Below are 7,894 nucleotides of genomic sequence, written 5' to 3' on the forward strand. Positions count from 1 at the left end.
TGTGGTTAAGATGTTAATTAAGTACACAGCTGTTTGTGAATCTTAAATGCTGGAGACACTGGAGGGCTTATGGGAGGCATCCGACTGATTCGACGCCTTTCTGCAAACACTCTCCACCGTCCTAGACAGGGAGAACTACACATGCGATGGCAGGAAGTAGAGTAGCCATCAGCACGCTCGGCTGCGGAACGAAAGGATGGTGGTTAGAATCCCATCGTACACAAAGGTCTTTTTTTCTGGTCTGTCTAGAAAAAGCGTGACACCTCTGCTGACAACCTACTGTCGACAACGATGAGGATTTAAAGGCTTCCGCCTTAAAATATATGCGCGAACAGTCTGCAAGGCAGTACGTTTCCTGCTCAGGTTTCTGTTACGGCCTTTACCGCGTGCTTTTTTAAACATCGGGGCGCATTATCAACCGCTTTGAACGATCTGCCATTAGCCGTGTTCACCGCAGGAGTTTCGACAAGGGCAATTGCTGCGTGTTCGAACGCATAACACTGAATTTTGAAAAGGCGGGATGCCCCTGCAAGTGATAAATTTAAACTTCGTGAAAGGTTAAAAGCTGCAAAAGGTAGCTTTTTTCAGTGCTGTGAATAATTGCCTTCGAAAGTGTCATTATTCCTGCATGTCGAAACATTATAAAAGCAAAAATATTTTGCGCGGATAATAGTGTAGGACAGAAAATGAGGTTGTTTTTAAGAAACTGACTTAAGATTGAGTATATTCCCAGCTTCCGCAATTAAAAAAAAATCATGCAACCAGCAAGCCATGTTTGCTGTCGTTTATCTAGCCTTCTTTTTTCATAGTAGCAACACATGGTCGGTAATCACAGGTTCGCAATATTTCCTACATGTGCCATCTTAACCAAGTTACAGTAACAGTTTTTGTAGCACTCAATTACCGATTTTTTTTTGTATAGGAGACAACTTCCGAAGGCCCCGTAACAGGAACGGTAAGGGATGCACTACAGTTTTACAAAATTCGCAAAATATCTCCATAAACTTATCAACACGCAATGACACTGCTGCGATAGGATGTGTTTGATTCATTTTGTAGGCTAAATTAGAAGCCTGCAGTAAAGATGCGAAATCATCGGGAAAGTGGCTACTGTTTGCAATGCGAGCACACTACGGACCGCTAAGCAACCTAAAATTTCTATCCAGATGCTCATAATCACGTTTTGAAGTAGCCAGATGTTTCAGCTAAGTCCGAGTCGCATTGTTCTAAGGAATTTAGATTGATGCTACGTTCATAACAAGCACCAAACCCGTATATGCCAATCTGAAACAGTGAGCGGATCTTAGAAACCTGTGACCTGTTACTGAAAAAGATAACTTATTTTCACAGAAGGAAAAATCTTTGGCGCAGCAAATTATCTTCGAACATCATTTTTCTATTGAGGCATAAATTGCTATCAACACAACCGAAATTGTCCTGGCGTGCTTAAGAAAAGTTTGTTCTGGCCACATCCAACACTAATATACGCCCTCTACACCGTTTTTGTGTCTTGTTAGGGACGCCAGTAGACCAATATTCTGTTTTTATTTAGCGGAGGCTTGTCGGTAAGACTGGCAAGAATTTTATTTTTCCTTCTATTCATGGAGACTACCTTATCCCTCAAGCATATTTATAAAAAAAACGGGTACTGGATATCACGCGTAGTGACGTCTTCAAATAACAACTATACGGCCCCTTTTCTTTACTAGCTAACATTCTACGCGGTTGGTTCCAACTGGAAGACTGAAGCTCTTCGCACCAGGGGTGCTCCGTCAGAGACGGTCTTGTGTTCAGTTGAGACGCAGGGGTAAGGCGAACACTTCAAATTTTATGTACAGTATTTACAATAGATACAAGTTAAGGCACTAGAGACAAATTAAAACAGCAAAGGACAAACAACAAAAAGGCGGAACTGGCTAATACTAGGGGAGGCCCCTACTCGGCGTGGCCGAAGATGCGTAGCATCTCACCTTAGCGCAGAACCCCGCTTCCGGCTCCGGGGTCCGGTTTTAAAGACCTAAAGGCCCGGCCCACATTTCGTAGCAACCAATCATGGTACACTGCTCACATGATTGGTTTACCGAGAGCATGGCCAGCCCTCCAGCTTCCGTAGGGCGAAACGCCCTTTCCATTGCACAATAAAAGTGAAAAACAAAGACAAATACACTTTCACGCCAGCACGTGCGCGAAACGGTACCGCGGGGCGGGGGACACCCGTAGTTCCCGGCGCGTTCGCGAGCGGCCGCGTTCCAAGAAAGGAGACGCTCCGCTCTGAGTGCCCCCAGCCGCGTTCCAATGACCCCCGCGAACGCTACCGATCCCTTACACTTTACTAGCCAATGTTTGGGTTAATCCGGTGTAATAAAGCGCTCACTAACACAAATAAATCATACACATTTACATTATATGTCTCATACAGTTAGCAGTTGTGTGGCCTCACAGTAAGTACGCACGCTGGTATCGAGATATTTTTCCGGAAAAGTGTAAATATGAACGATCCGAACGAAAACACGTTTCCGGCATTCGAGGTGACTGCTCCCGACGACTAGTGATGTTTCAAAGAAGTATGAACTGATTGATGTCTTCACACTTATTCCAGCAAATAAGCTCTTTGCAGCGTCTATTTTGTCATGCGAGAGCAAGCAACACAAAGAGCTACAAGCTTTCTACTGGCGCTCTCCTTTAACTGCACTCCTGTTATTTTTGATTAAGTTGGCGGACACGCTGTAGCAATGCCGTTTATATCTTAGATAGAAACGAGAAATCAAATACTTGACTAGCTTCAAGGCAGCCCCTTAGCTCGTAATACATAAGTGGCTCCGCTAATTCTAGAGATGAAAGCAAGTTTTTGTCGGTATAAGCTTTCAATTCGCGTTAAACGGCGTTTCTATAATGATGCAGCGGATTAATGAAACCGCAAAATGTGAAACGCCAGTACTGGAGTAAAGCTTTATATGTCCTCCGCACGCAGATCTGAAGGAATATGCGTATATTCCGAACAAGAAGCATGGGTGCAAATTACTCGTGATGGCTTTTTTCTTCACAGACAGGAACAAGAAGCACTGAAACTGAATCGGTAAGCACATTTCTCATTCTGAGTTGATTTTGCGATTGGAACCGCTGATGATTGGCGACACCTGACAATACATATTACCGCGTTTACATCTGATGTTCCAGTAGCGTGGGCGGGAAGATATAGAGAAGTAGTGAAATATGGACATTTTCAAATTAAACACCCCCACCTTTCCATAACATTTCTGGTGACTTGCTAGGTTATAAAACTAGGGTAAGAAACCATGACTTCCTGATTGCCTTTTCAAATATGACAGTTAAAGGTTTCTTTCTGGCTAGAAAATTATAGGTTGCCCTCAATGCATCCTATTTGAAATATACTGTAGCAAAATCGTGGTCTGAGCTAGTTGGTACATCTTCACAACTTCACCAGCTTCGACGAGGAAAAAAGAGAGAAGGAAGGAGCTTAAGCGCTTGTCCTTGTCCTTCCTTCTCTGTCTTTGTTCCTCGTCGCAGCGCTGGTGAAGTAGTGAATATGAAATATAGATGTAGAAAAACGCAAAAGCTGGCACGCTGCCCTAATATAATGTGCGTCTCTCCGAACGCGCAAAACAGGCGCTCAGCAGCTCAATTTGTGAGGTGCAAACAAACGCGTAATTGCAAAACTGAAGCTGAGCTACTAAAATCATATCTTACACCTTTTATACACATTTTTTTTTCGAGCGTTTACGCGTACTTCTTTTCGTGATAAGCGTGATTTTTTTTTACCACTTCAGCAACACTCTTACGGTTCCTGGATCACGAAGAAAACTATTTCGTACAGGCTCCAGCTCTTGTCTTTTACTGGCTTGCGAAGAGTAGTGAGAAACAAAATTGCAAGGCTACATTTAAGTGCGTCCTTACTGCTGATCGGCAATATGCAGTGACGTTTATGCATGTCAAACCACCCCGCGCACACGAAAAAAAAAACGATCCCAAATCTGATTCCTCTTTCTTCTTGGCTTTGGCCGAAAAAAACTAAAAGAAAATACAAAAGTTGTTGGAATATGTACAATAAATAATATAACTAGTTGATTTGTTTGTGGTATCAGCAAGCTCATTCCTGATGTAATTATACACTTGCGATAGATAAATTACTTCGGCGAAAACAAGCGGCACTCGGAAATATTACCGTAGTCCATTCCATGATTGTTATTTTTACCCACCTCAGTCTGCGGTAGCATACTATCCTCACCGGAGCCAAAAGCTGAGAATGGCCATCCGGCCTCGTCCAAGAAAATCCAGATTGGCTGCCGGGCAATGTCGCAAACAGTGGCGTCATCAGAGTGGAGAAATCCCATTGGCTGAAGGGACGTGATGTTACCAGATTCTATAATGCCCATTGGCTGTAGTGAAGTGACGTCACAATATCAGGTTTCTTCCACACGCCAGCCGTAGCAGATCACAAGTGGTGTAGGGGAAGAGCTCGGGAATGGTAACCTTGGTCTGACAACCCTTGCAAAAAAAAAGTTTTAGACAGTCTATAGAGAGTCTATAGACTTTTCTATAAAGTCTATAGACTGTCTATAGACAAATCCTACAGAACAGTCTATAGGCAATACAAATGCCATAGACAGTCTATAGACAATCTACAAATTTATGGCCATACACTTTTAGCAGACTTTTCTCTATAGACAGTCTGTAGACTATGAATAGACAAAAAACAATATCTATAGGAAGTCAATAGAGTCAATAAGAAGTCTATAGACCATTTTTATAAGGGAAGCTCCACAGTCACTAGGCATCAACTGCTTTGAATGCCATGTCTTTGCAAGCACATAATCCAATTAGGAAACCCAGTGTCTATTTTCCCGCCAGTACGCATTAAATAGCCCGAAGGCAAGCACCGATCCGTTATTGTCGTAATAAACTAAATGGTACTAAGCTTGTTAGCACTCTGCTGCATACCTGTTCTAGCCTATTGGGCATGCATGATATGGGGTTTGATTTCAATAGCACTGCCTATATTCTCTGCACTCAATTTAAGGTTTTAAGTCTGACCGACGAAAACAACGTCGCTGGTCATCCTTTGCTTATTGTGCACTTCACTGTGATTTCTTTCACCCCCGTAGCCAGCGACAAGGAGCACCAGCACCCCAGGCTCTGAAACGGTAATTGCAATTATTAAATGGCGTGGTCTGTCGGCTTGCGCCGGATAAAATATGGATTTGGTTTTTCGTAATTCTTTAACGTTTCTGCTTCCAGCCAGGCACTGCAACAAGCTCGGAGAGACCCACCCCGCCGGTAAGTGCTCTGCACAGTTCTAGGCAGATAATGGCTTCCACTCCTTCACGCTGCTTGAGGAACACGCACTCTGCTAAAACGTGGGACAAAGGTTACAGAGTTACTGTAAAGTTTTAGAGCTGGACATACTAATGTGAATCAATGTAGAAGAACTTCTTGCTGTGCGATCACAAAATGAACAAGGGAGGGGAAAACCTCAGGTTGCTTGAGCCAACGTTTCGACAAGGGGACTTGTCTTCGTCTGGGCAAAGCGTTGGGATGGCGTTGCACACACGAACAAACATACACAGGAAGGAGCAGAAGACAGAGAGAGCGCAAACTACCAACTGAATTTATTGCTTTCGCAACATAATATATATGCAACATTCACACGTGCAATACAGAATAGGGAGAGGGAAAAAAGGGAGGAAAAGGAGTGGGGGGAAGTTGATAGTTGGAAATCTAGTTGATAGTTTGCGCTCTTTCTGTCTTCTTCTCCTTCCTGTGTATGTTTGTTCGTGTGCGCAACGCCATCCCAAGAAAGCTAATGTGAATACGGGTTGTCGCTATGCAAAGAGATCAGAATAACTAAAGGGATAAGGTAACACAGGCCACCGGCGAACCGCCGTCTTACCCGAGAGAGCACTGAATACACTTTAAATAAGGGCCCTAGGGTTGATGGGGAGCCTAATAATATGGTAGGTATATCACGAGCATACAACTCAGAGGTAATATTAGCGATTCAACGCTACATTTGATTCTAAGCGCTGGCCAAGCACCTTGTCTTTATTGTACGCTGGAAAGCTGCGTAGATCGTAATACCCCTTAAATCACAAAAATTATTTTATGCACACCTTGAGTAGTCGGCATTTCTGTCGCTCATAGCACTTCTAGCTTTGATGCGTACAAGCTTCCGAATAGCTAAAAACAGACAAAGATTTAAGTTCCCTCTGAAAATAAAATTTGAAAAATATCTCTCCCAATATAAATTTTGGGGTGGTTTATAACACTGCGTGATGATGTAATGCTAAGACGAATGCCTGGTTTCCAGCCAACATTAGGTGAGTGGAAGACGCAAAACCCGGTTTTCCTGCAAGCAAGAGCCGAATTAGACAACCAGAGCGAATTAGACAATACACATAACATACGTTCGCATTTAGAACAGGTGGGCATTTACAACAGCTCATGATATAAATTATGAGAAAACTTACCCCAGCGGTGGCATACTGGTTAGAGCCTCCGCCACACATGCAGGAGGCACAGTCTTTGTCAAAAGTAACCAGGCTGCATGGTTTGCTTCTAGCTTGTACAGTTGAGCCCTTACAGTTTCCCTGAAGCTGAAATGGTCGTTAAAAGAAAGGACGGGGGGTCTTCTTACCTCCGAACACCTTGTGATCTTTAGGAAAGCCAGAAGGGCTCCACTGTACAGGCTAGAAGCAAATCATGCAGCCTGGTTACTTTTGACAAAGACTGTACGGGGTTAGATCCCAAGTACTACCGAGTACCCGCCGGTGCTGCAATAGGTGCAAGCTATCTCCTGTCCTCGTGCTCGGCTAAGATGTGGTTCAATGCTCGTTAAACAGATGTTTCAGCCCACCTTTAGTACACGAAAATTATATTATGTCATGCTGCTCATTGTCCAAAGCTGCCCTTGCGTCATACAGAAAGAATCGTCATTACTATCAGAGCAAAACTTGCTTCATGTGCAAAATATGTGAATATAGAGGACATGATGCTTCGGGCGAACATCAGTCTTGTTTTAGTTTTCAAGCTATCGGGTGTAAAAGTTTTTTGTTTAGCCACTCTTCAAAGAGCTAACATAAGGGGATCAGGGGATTTAAGAGGTACTTCATATAACCCTGCCTACATTGATCCGCAAAACACTACAATTGCACATATCCGTTTACACAGTACTACCTATATCCTCACAGGATGTTAGTTTTCTGCACTAATGCAGAACAGCATAGTTTCAAACCCTTCACGAAAGAAAACACATTTTAATTTATGCAATGCACTTTCTTTAGAATAAAAGGCAGCTACGGGCCCCGAAACGTCGTGTCCTTTTTTGAAAGATTTTGGGGAGTGTATGTTTGTTATTTACGCTATGTTCGCTCCCCGCCAGACGGTATACCCTCAAACTCTGGAATATAAAAGGCAGCTACTTGGATGAAGGCGTTAGGTGGTGACCAATATTGGAAACCTGAAAAATCTGGAAACATTGATTATATATGCCTGCTTTCTTCACACAAGGCAATCTGACGGAACAAAAATGGCGGCTATAAACTGCAGCTCCAACTTCAAAATTTCTGTCTCGCATCAAGCGAGTCAAATATGGCAGAGAACTAACTCATATGACTGTTGCTAATTTTTTCAGTCGAGTGAAACTCCAGGAGGCTCAACAGTAAGCTTTTTCTTGATTTTCTATTCAACGTACAGTACTGTAGTAATCAATATCTGCATAAAAGATGCGAAGTGATTGTTCATCAACTATCTAGTGAGCATGGGCCTTCATGCGTAGTGTAAAATAACTTGCTTTCTAAAAGGGGACAATTTATCACGCCTTATTGCTCTACACTTGAGCGCAAATCTTCCTTACTGATAATCAAAAGAGAATCATTTA

This window comes from Amblyomma mixtum, chromosome 1, assembly GCF_055824585.1.
Source record: "Amblyomma mixtum isolate Tamu chromosome 1, ASM5582458v1, whole genome shotgun sequence".
NCBI classification, from domain to species: domain Eukaryota; kingdom Metazoa; phylum Arthropoda; class Arachnida; order Ixodida; family Ixodidae; genus Amblyomma; species Amblyomma mixtum.